Source organism: Heterocephalus glaber, unplaced genomic scaffold, assembly GCF_053883595.1.
Source record: "Heterocephalus glaber isolate CG9 unplaced genomic scaffold, H.glaber_assembly_v1.0 deba00001553, whole genome shotgun sequence".
NCBI lineage: Eukaryota > Metazoa > Chordata > Mammalia > Rodentia > Bathyergidae > Heterocephalus > Heterocephalus glaber.
The window spans coordinates 8,986,321-9,001,740 of record NW_028258344.1 but is presented as its reverse complement, the minus strand read 5'-3'; the positions used below and the strand labels follow the sequence as shown (position 1 = coordinate 9,001,740).

General features: G+C 35.9%; 1 long non-coding RNA gene across 2 annotated transcripts in view; it reads right to left on the bottom strand.

The window, feature by feature from the left end:
• Positions 1–15,420, bottom strand: part of LOC147824132 (uncharacterized) — a 100,332-nt gene that overhangs the window by 22,353 nt on the left and 62,559 nt on the right. Inside the window, exons 4-5 of one of the 2 annotated variants that reach the window (XR_015442710.1) lie at positions 6,865–7,104; positions 4,869–4,957 (exon numbers count right to left, since the gene is read on the bottom strand). This is a non-coding gene — a long non-coding RNA (uncharacterized LOC147824132). The remainder of the gene's footprint in view (positions 1–4,868; positions 4,958–6,864; positions 7,105–15,420) is intronic. The other variant, XR_015442711.1, reaches the window with a different exon arrangement.

Below are 15,420 nucleotides of genomic sequence, written 5' to 3'. Positions count from 1 at the left end.
TAATCTTGGAGTGACAAGGCTGGACTGTAGAGGGTACTTAGGGCCGAAACTTTAATGGAGTTTCCTTTGCCCAACCAGCCAAGCAAGTGGCCGCAAGAATACCCATTTCCACGTTGCCTCTAGCCCTCCTCCCAAAGTACCAGCTAGAAGAAACAACCTTGTCAGTACTCTCTAGGATATATAAACACTCACCACAGATGCGATAGAGGAAGGACACAGATAATTAAAAGGAATAAAACATTTATTGTGCCTTGTCTTTGTGCAAGGATATTTATATAAGTTATGTCAGTTCATCCTATGAAGGGTTTGTGGTTAATTTCCCTTATTACAGAGGATGATCCTAACTTTGCAAAGCTGTAACTAGTAAGAAGCAAAGCTTACCTCTCATCCCCAAAATTCTGTTTCCAGACTCTGTTATCTGAGCCTCTAATCATACTGTCTTATAGCAGAAAACCCTTTTAACTGAAAGTAAATTAATGAGGTCCTGTTATGACACAGGAGGCAAAGAACAAAGTATCTCTGGTGAGAGCTGCTTGCTTGTCTGGAGGTTACATCTCCAGGCACCTAGAAACAGGGATGTCCAGAAGGCTGCATTTGCACTGTGGCAGCAAGAGGTTGCAGTGGAGTCCAGCTCTTCATGCCTCACCACCCATTTGTTTGTTTGTTTGTTTGTTTATTTATTTATTTTTTGGTACCAGGGATTGAACTCCGGTCCTTGCGCTTGTGAAGCAGGCGGCGGAACCACTGAGCTAAAACCACCCATTTGTTTATTGAAGACATCCTGATCAAATCCCTGCTCTGTGCCTAACACTGTGGTGAGAGGTGAAACACTGGAAATTGAATAAAAGCAGTGTGTTCTGATTTGAATTGCATCATATGAGGGGAAAGGGCAGACAATCTGGTAGGTACAAAGTAGCCTGTAAGTATTACAATAGTGGTTTAAACCAAGTTCTTAAAGGTCACAAAAGAAATACAAAGAAGAAAATTTCTAACTCAAATATCCTGATTTTAAGTAACAATGATTTCAATAATTAAATATCTTAAATATATTATATATATATATATGTATTGTATACATCCTTGTATGATGGCTCACTTTTTAAAATTAGAAAAATGTATTTTGTTAGGTATCTTTCCCACGAATTACTTTTTATAATCATGTTACTTTTTGGCAAATATGTATTAGAAAAGCAACGATCCCAATTCTATTATAAGTCTTTGCAGTCTCTCCCAATCCTGACTCAAGTCACCTCTGGTCTGATTTCTGCTTTGTCCAAATGTCAGCTAAATAGAAGTACGTGAATATGTAGTTTCCTGGTTTTCGTACCTTTCACATAGTGTAATAGCTTTGTGATTCATCCATGTTGCTGGATATATTTGTGATTTGTTCTTTTTATTGCAGAGGAGTATTCTATACTACTTACTATTCACAATTTGTTTATCCATTCACAGAATATTTGAAATCTTTGTAAATTTTGGTAAAACTTCCAAAAACATTGGAATATATATCTTTGTATAAGAACATTAATAATTATTACTGTTGAGCATAATTTTATATGCTTGTGATTCATATATTTTCTTTTATCAAGTATTGGAAACTTTGGCCAATTATAAAAATTACTTTTTTATTGTTTTGTAAGAGTTTGTTCTGGCTTATATCTAGATATCTCCCCAAAGCCTCATTGGCTCATAGGTGGGACTTTTGAGAGGTGACTGGATCAAGGGTGTGTGATTATTTCACGGATAGGTTTTTAGTTGAGTGTGATGTTGGCAGGTGAAGCCTTGTGGGAAGAAGTGTGTCACTGTGGGGACGATTTGGAAGGATATACACAGGTATTGATACTCTTCCTCTTTCCTTAACAGTGCTCTGCTGCTTTCTGCCTTCCATGCCATGAAATCTTCTCCCTTTGCCATGTTACGCTGCCTGGGAGCCAGGTGACTATGGGCTGAAATCTCTACAAACTGTGAGCTAAAATAAAACTCTTTTTTAACTTGTGGGTATCAGGTATTTTTGTCCCAGCAATAAGAAAGTAATTATGATAGTTCTTTGAATGTTCTGGATACAAATTATTTATCAGATGGGCATTTTACAAATAGTTTTTCCTAGATTACCACGTGATGTTTCTGTTGAGAGTTATTTCAATGTTCAGGAGTTTTAAATTTTCTTTCTTTTTCTTAAAAGTCCAATTTATTAATTTTTGCTTTTATTTGTTATTTTTGTGTCTTATAAAGAAATAATTCATTACCCAATATCATAGAGATTTTCTCTTATGTATTTTTTTTACTTATCTAGGCTGTGCTTTGTATCTGAATTGCATTGTGTGCCCATATGTATTTTTTTTCTCCTCTTATAAGGGCAGGTATTGTTTTTCCTTTTATTCCTTTCTCAGAAACAATTTATCTTTGTCTTGTAACTTAAGCCTATTGATAAATTTAGAAAAATTTATGATTTAGTAAATCATGTAGACTTTTCACATTTTAAGAGTGGAAGTGACATCCTCTTGAATCCTAATACATTTTACCTTCAAGTAGAATTCTCATGAGAAGTATTTCAAAATCTGGAAAAGTTCTTATGATTTTAATAGCCATTTCCAAATCTGGAAAACACCAAATGTATAACATTGTATGTACAAGATGTTCTGTTTTAATTCCTTTCTTGTTGGGGAGACCCAATACTGGACACCCACAACATAAATCGGGAGAGATTTATTTTGGATCAGTTTGTAGAGGTTTCAGTCCATAGTCAGCTGGCTCCAAGGCAGAGCAGCAAGAGAAAGGGGCATGGCAGAAGAGAAAGAGCCCATGGGATGGCAGGCAGGAAGCAGAGAGGTATCAAGGGAGAAGGAGGAATACATACCCTCCAGGTCACACCTATAGTGACCCATCTCTTTCCACTAGATTTCACCTCCCAACATCACACCCAGCCATAAACTCAGCAGTGGACTAATTCACTGTCCATTGATGAGTATCACAGCCCCATGATCCAATCACCTCCCCATTCACCACCTATGAGGGCATGAGACTTTGGGAGAACATATTAGAGGTGTGAACTCTATTATCTCAAGACCCTTCTTTGGTGGAAGGGGATACCAAAAACTTGTTTGGTCCCCTCTCCTTCCTGTCCTTCTTCTCAGCACTCCTATTCATCCTTTCTAGGAATACTCCCTAATAAGTCACTTTTGTATAAATATTTTAGGGTCTTCATCTAGACAACCCAATCTAAGACATAAATCAAATTAAAATATAAAAGCATAAAAATATGAACTAAAAACATAAACTAGGAATTTATTGCAAAAGAAAGTACATCCTCCATAGATAATTTTGTTGTATATCTAAGAGAAAGGGAAGTATTTCCCTCACCTGCTCCTAGTCCTTCTGTGTTTATTTACTTCTCCACTATTTTCCTTCCCCCCATCCCTCTGCACTATGCCCTGAGAATCCTTCTGCTTTACTGCTGTCACCTAAGACCCTAGATCCACTTTTCTCCCAATGTTGTGTTCACTATACATTGACCTCTGTGGAAGATATGCTGTTAGAAAATGACCTTCTAATATACTTCCTTTTATGTATGTAACATGGTGTACTGAACATTCAGGGATTGGTCAAACAGTTTTCGTCATAGTAAAACACCCCTTAAAACAAAAGACTAAATATGACTATTCCTCAAATCCAAGGAAGACATCACTGTCACATGGTTTGTTATCTTGAGGCACAGCTTAATTAAAAATAGGGTCTGCTTTTCAGTCCAAATCATGCAATTTCTATCTTATTTTAGGAAAACTCTGTTCTCTTCCCTAGGGCTTAGTCTTCCCTTTTTCTGTAATTTTTCTCCAAATCATTGTAATCTCTAAAATAAAAATTTCCAAAGATTAATTCATCAGTCTAATACGATAATAATAGTACTTTTTGTGTGAAAGTTGATGGGGCGGGCTGGTGAGATTCTGTAAAACAATTCAGAGGGGATCTGTGTCTTTCTATTCCGGTCTTATTTTTTGGTTGAGCTATAGTTGTGTGAGAAAGCCAATTGTATGCATCTCTTCCCAATTCTTCTTTCAGTGACAACTTGTTGATAGCTTGAAATTTGTTATTGTGGTAATGTTTCCTGCCATGCCAATCAGCAATTGCTACAAACCAGAGCTCTTTTAAAAAAATAAATTCAGAAAGCAAACTGTAAAATATTTAGCAGCATACCACTGCCCCAGGATCTCTTTGAGGAGGAGGTGCAGTTCTCCCATATCTTAGCCCAGGTGGTTCCACTTGAGCGGATGATCCTATTCTCTGGCTCCAAGAGTAGGCAGAGAACCACATTTTTCCTAGCTTTCATGATTGGCACAGCCATGGGTAGATATTTCAAGATGGGCCAGTCAAAGTCCTTGCTGAAGTTGTTGCTGAAATACTTCAGAAAGAAACACACTTTTCTTTTGAGAGTTTGGATACTAAGGTCCCTAATATCTGGAACTGCTGAGAGTCAAGTGGATCATAATGAAGAGAAAGTCTTCTTGAAAATTAGGCCAGCACAGAAGAAAATAAAACTTAAAGAATGAGAAAGAAAATGATAGGGCTATGATCATCATCTTAATAACTGGATAGAGCTCTTTTATTTCACTAACTTAGGCCAACAGATGCCTTTTATTGCATTAGCTATTTTGAGTTCAGTTTCTGTTACATGTGACCACATCAATTTGATTTATATAATTGTACAAAGAAGACACACACACACACACACACACACACATTCCAAAAACAGACAAAACTTTTCAGAAAATAAGGAAGAGGAGACTTTTCTTAAATGCAGTTTGGAACATTTCATTATTACGTAAGGCAATATGAATTATACTTTTCAGATTTTTTTAATTTCAGGAACTTACCTAGGAACTTACCAAACAGAGATAAAAAACTTCAGTTATTAATCACAAGGCAGGCATTTGGGAATTAGCATTTGTTTCCCCTTCTTCTCCTGCATTTCATGGGCCAGGTCAAAATATTAGTTAGAACACTGTCCCCTAGACTTTATAGATAGAAACAATGTACAGAGTAATATTTTATTTATCAGAGTAACTTTTCTAAAAATAGAGAGGTGCCATTGTGAAAAATACACAATGCAAAATGCTCTATGCCTGTTTTACTTGGGAAGAAAATGTTTAAAGAAATATAAAACCAATGATAAATCACTGACTTACTATAAGGAAGTTTTGATAAATTTAATTCTCAAAGGTGAAATAGATAGGTGAAATAAACTTTTCCCATAAAGCTGGATCAAACTCCAGTGATGCAAACTTTCTGGAAAACAATTTGTCAATATAGAAGCTCATATATTTCCATTCCCTTTTGTCTGGCAATTCCACTTCTGGGATTGTATACTAAATAATTGGAAAATCAGGAGAAAATGTATACAAAATATTAGTCTTTGCAGCTTTGCCTATAATACAGAAAGGTTCAGGGAAAATCTAAATGACTAATAATAAATGAACAATTATGTAAATTAGAGCCCGGTTACCTAATAAAACTTATTTTTTCAAAACAGATAGTATCGAGAATTTGAAATATAATCTTGGTATAATATTTAAGGAAAAGCTCAATGCAAAACCAGGGTAATTGACCTTACATAAAAGTGCATGTGTACCTCATGACTCACCTCAATACAAGGTAAGAACATTTCAATACCTTCAAGCTTTTGTGTCTGCTGGGACTACCCAGTCCCCTACCTGGTGAATTATTATTTTTCTCTCAAAATTCAGCTCAAATACTATGCTTTTTGTGGAATTTTTCTTGGAAAGATGATAGGACAATAAATCCTTCTTTCCTGTAGAATAAAGCACATTTTCCTTAATAATTTGCATTTGCCTCTCTTCCATAGGTGTATTACTATCTGTAACCCCTACCATCCATTGGAATTAGTACTTGAGCTGGGAACATTTTCCCTTCTGCACCTGTGCTGTCCCAAAGGACCTCTATGGAACTGGCCAGGACCATTGAGGATGCCCTGTTTTCTATCTGTAACAGGGTTCAATGGCTTTTTTGCTCTAAGTAGAACTTTTGTAGATGAGTATTATTTTTAAACGACCATTCTAATCTAGAATTCACTATTTCATAATTGTTAGATGTTGACACACATTACAAAATATGAATTCATGCCACCTTTAATGTGTCAACTATTGGGTGGATTCCATGAATAAAATCAGCCTCGCTTTAAAAATATATATATTATTGTCTCTAGAAACCATAAGGGAACTATGGAAATAGCTCTCTGTTATTAACACAAACTGCAGCAGGGGCCCTGCTGCCTCAGGCAATATGAAATAACAGCAGGGTGTGACAAGTAGAGAGAAAGTGAATCTTCACCCCTTAGTTGTCTATTAAACGAATGAGCAATGCTACCCTGCACCTGCACCTGTTTTCCCTAAGATGCCGTCTTCATCAAGGGCCTCTTTCTGCCTAGACTGTCCCATTTTCAGTTAGGGTGCTATACTCTTTCTCTTATTCCTCCTCCTCCTCAACCCTACTACTACTGCCAGTACTACGATTTTGTCAATTAGTTATTATTTATTAATGAAAAGTTTATTTTTAGGACCATAACATTGTTTCCTAGAGGATTGATAGCCTTCAAATAAACCTTTTTAAATTTTATTTTTGCAAAGATTTTATTTAATATCATTAAGGGTCAACCAAAACAGTTGCAAATAAGTATTGGGGCAACAATTAAACTTGATATTTAACAGAGTCTGTATTGCTTCCAGGAAATAGTCCAGGTAAAGTTTACTACACTTATCACAAAGTAAGTCACAATATATACTAAACATTACTAGCCTTATTATGGTCGTTGTTAGCACTGGGTAACTAAGAAGAAGTTGTAGTCCTCCTTACCTTGTATTCGTGGAAATGGAATGAGAAGGGAATCCCTTCGCAGTGGTCCTTTAGCTGACAGAGCCTCAGGAACTGGTCAAGATGGGATCTGAGTTGATGCCTAGAAACAAGCTGGAATTGTCTCTCCACTGCAACTCTGGGGAAGTGAGCATTGTCTGGGGTAAATTATAGTCTTGATCTTGGCTACAAAACACATTTTCTTCATGTCTCTGACTCATAGAAGTGTAGAACGGTGTCAGTCTGCAAACATTAATAAATAAGTCATCAGATTAATTGACAAGGTTTGGAAACAGCACAAAATGAATCAAAGAAAGACTTGGAATATCTGTGTTTGCATTCCTATGCCCTTTCTTACCTCCAATACTGCTTTGCAAATAGTGTAATGGCTTGTGTTTAGATGTCCCCCCAAAGCCTCATGCAGACGAGCTGGGGCTTTCTTTTTCAGAGGTGGCTGAATCAGGAATGTGTGATGCTGGAATTAAGGGCGTGTGATTTCTAAATCACTATATGTCAGTGACTGGTTTGGCACCGCTCAATTCCCAGTAGTCTGGATGGAATGAAAGAGGCAGAAAGGTGCTGTTAAGGCCTCTTGTTGCTTTTGTTACCTTCTGGCTGCCATGAAGTTTCTCCTCTGCAAATCCTGTTTGCCACAGCACCCTGCCTTGGAGCCAGCCAATTACGGACTGAAACCTCTAGAAACCTTAAGCTAAATAAACCTTTCCTCTTTAACTTTGGGTATTGGGGTATTTTGTCTCAGCAAGGAGAGAAAAGTAACTAACACAAATGGTGTCTACTTTCTTCTCCGTATTTATTCAGGCTAGGATAGTGGTCATTATTCATGCATTCAACAAATACCTACTAAGCAATTACAAGGGCCCTACCACATTTATTGACATTGTATTTCCAGTCATTAAAAGACTAGCTGAAACATAATTGGTGTTAAGCAAACACTCAAGGAGTAAACTGTATTTAATTATAGGTACGTGGGGAAGAGAGTAGATATGACTGAAACATGAAACTCCAGTTTGTGGAGAACGATGAAATCAGTCAGAAACTTCTTTAGGATACAGACATCATAAACAAATATTTAAAGTTATTTAGAAAGCAAGTATTGCTTCCTTGAGCAAAGATGGTGGTGACAGCAGACAAGAAAAGGGATCGGGGGAAGAGAAAAAAATCAAATGTGGCTAAACACTGAATTGAGGATAGAAGTAGCATATGAGCAAAAGGTAAGACTAGACTTCTGGGAAGACCACGTAGTTGGATTTATTTCTATTTGTGGCATATTTTTCTTAAGTTAGATGCTAGTTGATAGAATATATATTTGTGTCCATATTTCTTACATTCTATTTAAAATAGAAGGGTGTTAGGGCTGGGGATTTAGCTCAGTGGTTCCAGCACCTGCCTTGCAAGCACAAGGTCCCGAGTTTGATCCCGCTACCCAAAAAAATAAATAAATAAAAAATAAAATAAAATAGAAGGGTGATTTTTTAAAAATAAATTTTATTGGTACATTTTAAGTATACAATATAATGACAGTCATCATTGGAAATTTGTATCCTTACATAATCGATCTTGGTTCTTATTTATTCCCCTGCCCTCCCTCCACCACTCCCTATTTACAAAGACTTTATTTCCATTTTTTCATTTTCTCATATTAATTCCATTCCCTTCTTTCCTTTCCCCAATCCCTCCCACTTCCCCTTCCCCTTTGGACCTTTTCTTCCTATTTCACATTATCTATTATACCTTTTAGTCCTTATTTACACTTTCAGTTTCTCACATCAGAGAAACTATTTGATATTTACACATGTCTGTCCTATTTATTTCACTTCAGATTATCAGCTCAATGTGCATCCATTTAGCTAAATATGTCTTTAATTTCTCATTCTTTATGGATGAGTAGCACTTCATATTATATTTTTAAAAACACATTTTAAAAATCCAGTCTCCAGTTGAGAAGGGTGATTATTGACTTTTACATGCTTTAAATTTCTTGAGGGTTCAGTGATTGTCTTCTGGCTGCCCTGGCCTCTATGCTTGGCTCTCTCCAAGTCATCCTTGCCTCTACCAAAGGAAGCCTTCTTAAAATATGCATCATGAAATTTTGGGGGGTTCAAAACAGTTTTGTGAGGTGAAGTTTACACTTGGCAACTTTGCATTTAGAGAACCCCCAGATTAGCTGTTTCCTTCTGCTCTTCCTCCCACTCTAGGAGACTATGTAGCCGTCACCATAGCCCACTTCCTCCCGTCATGCCCAGCTTAACCCACCCTCTCAGCAGTCTTTGGTCCAATTCTACCCATCATGTTTGAAACTACAACTGTGCAAGCAAATGACTTTACTTTGTTCATTTTGGGAAGATGCTTAAATAGCAGTCACTGTTATCTGGGAGCTTAAGGTTAATGTAAAACTATTAAACATATTAATAATTAGTAAATAAGTAATAAGTAAGCAGGTATCGGTTATATACTGATATTAATAGTTTCAAGAATAGTATCTCCTCTTGCAGTAATAAGGTTTCAATATAATACCTGTTCAATGAAAACAAAATGTATTGCAAATACTGAGATTATGATAGTAACCACATACAATTTTAAAAGACTAGACTATGTAAAAGCTGAGGACTTGAGTTTTAAAAATTTTTTTCACATAGAGATGTGTGTGATAGCAGGTAGCATGCCAATATAGAGGCTAAAACATTGGCTACACATTTTTATTTTAATCATAATTTTGAAACTAACCTATTTTTTTTATTAAGCACTTAAACTTTTAGAATTTCAGTTACCTTTTGTCTTGATTACAAGACAGGTACCACCTTAAAATTCAGAATGTAATTTACCTTGTTTGTTTGGTTGGCAAGCTCTTCATTTTACATTCTTGAGATTAGGTGGAAGTCCCTGACTGTGACTTGTTGCAGAATGGCTTGCCATAAAGAATGAATTTACATGTGCTGTTCTATGAATCCCTTATAGTTTAATGGAACCAAGGAAATAGTCTTAATTTGTTGTCGGAGCTGTTAACTTAATATGGATTGAGCAAGTGAGTTCGCAGAATACATCACATACTAAATTAAACTCATTCTTCACCATGTTATCTATGGTAATACCTGCTGCTCTTGTAGAGTACAAATGGTTGTGAATGTATTAATGGGAATCACACTTGTCAGGTCTCTGGTTTTATTTTACTTTTTTGTACTGGGGATCAAACTCTGGACATTGCACTTGCAAGGCAGGTGGGGGAACCACTGAGCTAAATCCCTGGCCCTCTCTGGTTTGATTTTAGAGAATCTCTAGAGTTCCCATTTTTTTCACTCAACTTCAATCTTAAAATGCTGTTTTTTGTAATTTTCTCTTTATTTTTTAAAAATAAAATCATCTATATTAAAAAATTCAGCTGAAATGAATGATCTGAGAAAAGATTTTGATAGGAGAAGTAGAAAATAATAAGCACTCTATAAACGGGGATGGAAATAATAAATGTTCATAAACAACAAAAAGAGTAATTATTATGGAGGTTGGAGCCAGTCAAATTTTTATTTGTTTCTTAATTCTCCTACTTACATATTATTATTTTCCTAATAAAATTTGTATTTTGAAAGAGAGAAATAACAGATACAGTGGTTCATACTGTGCCACATTAGGTTATCATTCGGCCAATACTCACTTCCCACCCTTTTCCCCTCACCTTCAGGGGACACTGTAGTTCCTTACTCCATTGCTGTTGGGCTTGGTTGTGACTTGCTTTGCTTTTGATGGTTAGCAACTATAAAGGATCTCCTATATCACCCAATCGCTTAGCTAATAAATAATTGTACCATAGTTTCACAGAAGCTAGAAGAGCACAGGAGACTCCAGTGTCAGAAACAAAGAACTTGATTACTCACAGCAATTATATTAACTAGATATCAGTATTTACTTGTGTTGTTTCCTCAAATCCAGTTCAAACGTGGCTAAATGGAGTGAGCCACTTGATACCTGGACTCATAGATACATTACAGGAGACAAACTGTGAACTTAGGGAGCCAAATCTTTCATAATGGGATGTCATCATATCTTGCCTTTTATTCGAGAGGAAGGGGTTATTTCTGTCTCCCAAGGCTGTTTCCCATATTGCTTTGAAAAGATAACTGGAACAAAAGCAGTCAAGGTCTCTGCATGAAAAATGTACAGGAATGTAAGTGATCCATGAAACATTGTCAGAAGAACCTCTGTCAGAAGAACGTTACCCACATATCTGCTGCTCTGTGGGGACAAACCCAATCAATTTCTTCCCTGATAAAGAGCCCCAGAGCTAAATTCACCCTGAATTCCCTGAACCTTGGAGGCATGAAGATACATAAATATGGGAATAAATGGATGACTCTGAACTTCTGAATTTGGGAGTGGTTTTTCTTGTTTTAATAATACTGCTATAACAATGACTAATTCATATTTAAATTAGTAATAGAAATAAGGTAATGCTATATCAAAACCTGTGCTGTTTGCTAGTTTCCAAAATTACTATGGACCAGAGACTGTGATGCATTTCCATTTCCCCCTTTTTTTTGCCTATTAAATAATGATGTTTATTTTTCTTGTAAATTTTAAAAATAATTGCTAAAGGCAATTATACAATCAGCATTGGTACTCAAAGAATATTTAGATGTCAGCTTGCATTTTCCCAAGCTACAAACTCTAGGTTGTGCCACATTTTTCCCTTTTGAATAATAGGAGCTTTTCTTGCTCGCTTTGGCAGCACATATAATAACAGGAGCTTTCGTTGTGGATATCCTACCCAAGTTACATAACTATATATCAGGTGTGTGGCTGACAGATAACGTGTGGTTTTAGTGAATAGATCACTGAATTTAGAGGAGGTAAATGCATACTAAATATAGATCATGTGATTCTGTTGTTGTGATTGTAGGGGTAAATTGGGAAATAGAGTATTTTGGGTATGGGAAGATAGAGAATATGTGAGAACAAGAGAGTAGTTTGTAGCAACATGCTGTATTGTGAAGTAAATATCCACTCTATCACCCTACCTCAATGGGAAGAGGATATCTTAATTCCTATTGATGTTGGATTGATTCTGCAACTAATTTTGGTCAGTAAGATTTTAGAGAATGTGATGCGAACAGTGGCTTGAAATGCATCTGCATGCGTTTCTGCACTTTTGCCACTGCCCTGGAAAGATGTGCTGGGATAGTTGCTGGATGTTCTGCTTGGTACCATTGTTAGATACATGGAGTTGAAATGCCTCGACTCACAGTTCTGCAGGCTAAAGCATTCCTTCCTTGGTCAACTTGCAGGCACATGAGAAAGTAGTCTATGCTGTTTGTTATGCAAATGAGATTTTGTGATTCTTTATTTTGCAGTGAAAGATGATTTGTGTTTAAATACTAGGACCAAAAAATGTTTGCCCCAAGAAGAGAAAATTGGTAATATTATTGGTTTGGGGTGGTGAGAGAGGGAAGATTTATCTCAGGCCAAATTAGAGTTTCAGATAGATGAGTAGGAATGAGTTTGCAAAGACATTTGTGGTTTTTGTATCTTTTATGTTAAATGACTGTGATCAATTTCTATGTATAGTTGGGGGTTCTTAAAATTAAGTTTTGTTTGTTTGTTTGCAGTATGCAAAGTGTTGGCATCTAATATCCCTGGAAATCATGAGGAGAAGAGAAGTTTGGGTTCACTTGGAATGCACTGACTTAGCAGTGATCACATTTTGCAGAATTCTATTTGCAAGCTCAGAAAATTACCACACATAGTTCACCATATGTTACAACTGACTTTGCTGAAGGAACTATTGTATTTGGAAAATCTAAAACACTCACTAAATCCTCAAATCTCTTTTTCATCCTACTGTCATGGTTTCTATGACTACATTTCACAGCCCCATGTTACATTTTAAATGTAAATGATTTTTACAGAAAATCACTATAAACAATTTTCAGAAAGAAGAAGATAAGAGAGATGTTTAACCTTTTGGGCAACCTTTCTCATAGGTGTTGATTTCCAATAACTTTAAGACTAGACACAACACAAATGAGAAATACATATTTAAAGCATGATTTGCCAACTTTTTAAAATGAGCCCTGTGATTGGATATAAATATTGGATATGTAAAACTTCAAATGGCAGATTAGGGTTGATGAGAGAAAACTTGTATGTAGTAAATTGGATTCTTTTTTATTATTTATATTGGTACATTTAAGGTCTACAATATAATGACATTCATCATTGGAAATTTGCACCTTTACATAATCCATCTTGGTTCTTATTTTTTCCCCCTTCCCCTGCCCTCCCTTCAACCCCTCCACCCCTCCCTATCTACAAAGACTTTGTTTCCATTTTTTCTTTTTCTCATATTAATTCCATTCCCTTCTTTCTTTTCCCCTACCCCTCCCATTTCCCATTCCTCTTTGCACCTTTTCTTCCTATTTCACAGAACAGCCCTTAAATATTTTGTTTTCTTTTCTGTGATATAATTATCCTTTATGTATTGTCTTAAGTTGTATTCTGAACATTATCTTTTTGGGTAGAAGAAGGTGCAACCATAGAAAATTTCCCTTCATAAATTTTTAGGATGAAAATAGCATATAAAAGTTTGTTTTATTTTTGTATTGGGAAAGGAATATTGTATTGAAGTCTATTTCTATTTCTTGAAAACATTCTTTGGAGCTATCTTTTCCTAGTGTACATTTCACTTCATTGAAGGCATATGTTGTTTTCAGTTGTAGAAATACTGTCTTTACCCTAAATTTATTAGTTTTTTTTGCTTAAACTCTTTTATTGGTACATTTTAGGTATTACTGTGTTTTAAATGAATATTACTGAGATTCTTATAGGCTACATTCAGGTCCAGGGGTTTTCATTAATGTATTTAATAAGCTCCAGTGAAGGGTATTATAAAGTTATTAGAAATGGAAATTCCAAATGTGCTTCATCTTGCAAGTATACAACATTGCATAGAATCTCCCTGTTCCCACTCATATTGTAGAATAGCATCATGCTACAAAAGGAATAACACTTGCAGTTATGATTGATGTAAATAGACATTACTTTTTTTTTCCACTTGTATGTTTCCATGTTTAACAACTTTTTTGGTTTAGTAATTAGTGCAGTTAAAATTGGTCCAGTGTTAGTAGAGTAACCTCTATCTTATGCAAAGAAGTTTTCCCAGGTTTTAATTGAAGTCTACACTTGATCTTAGCCAAAAGGCCATGAAACAATTAATTGACATCTATATATTGAATAATCAACACTGGACAGATCAAGAGTTCGGTTATCTGAAAACGCATAGGCCATATCAGAAGCTACACTGGGTATATTAAAGAAAGTCTTAGACCTTTATTTTCTATTTCCCATTTAAAGGTGGGGAGTGCGATGTGGAAAGAGCCTTATTGCATTTCCACTGTATTTTCTCTTCAGCTATTGAAAGCCAAAATGTCTGATGTAGTTTGAAGGATGGTGATATAAGGTGACAGAGACATTTATTTTTGCTGGAATTTCAGTAACTACCACACAGCAGCTCCAAGTTGTTTCTCTTTTGCATAATTAGAGGCCATCCAGATGATATGCATGTAAGGACAGAAATCAATGCCAGGGCACAGTAGGAATTGCATGATGTGAGGGCAACTGCATTTGTATATGTATCCATGATTATTAGAGGACTTTGCAAATAACATACCTCCTTTTATAGCTATTTATATAAAACTGCACTTATGCATAGGTATAAATGGAAATTTATTTGTAATATATGTTAAAGAGATTCCCCAGGAAAACTCAACATTTCAAAGCTGAGTAAAAATATTTTGCTTACATAGATGAATAAAAAGACTATGTATCAAATTGGAGAATGGGTAGGGAATATTAGTGAAAATGGCTGAGTAAGGACCTCCAAACATCCTCTCATCCATAAATACAATGAAAACATTAGCAAAAGTGTCAAACTCAACTTCTTCCAAAACTTGGAAATGAAAAATAGCCTTCATCAATCTCCAGAATTTTACAGTTTTAGCCATAAAAATAGCTCAATTTCTGTAGGAAAAGTAAAATTTATGATATTTTAATTTGTCCCCTTCCCATTTCCCTGCTCAACTTTATGGAAGCCTTGAAAAAAGAACAGCTTGCAAACAGAGCTCACTTAAGGAGGACAGCTTTTTCTCTAGGGACATTTCTCAAAACAATGAGAGGAAATTGTTTAGCACTGTGCCCATCTGAGGTGGTACATGGCAGTTGGGGTAACCTAGGGTAATCAAAATTTTAAGAAAAAAAAGCTGGGTAATCAGATTCCTACAGGGCATCTTGAAAACTTCTAATGTGTCTCTGGAAATCTAGAAATCAGTGTACATATGTAGAGGTGTACATATGTCTAGGACTATACCCACTCTTAGAAAAGACCAGAAAATCCCTAAATCTCACCTCTGGCTAACCTGTCATCCAGACTGCACACACAGAAAGTAAGGGCTAAGGCAGCATTATATGCTGCTGTGTGAGTGTGGAAGACATTCTCCAATGTATATGTAGACCATATCCACAAAGACTAGGAGGCTTAACTGGTTCTAGGCATTT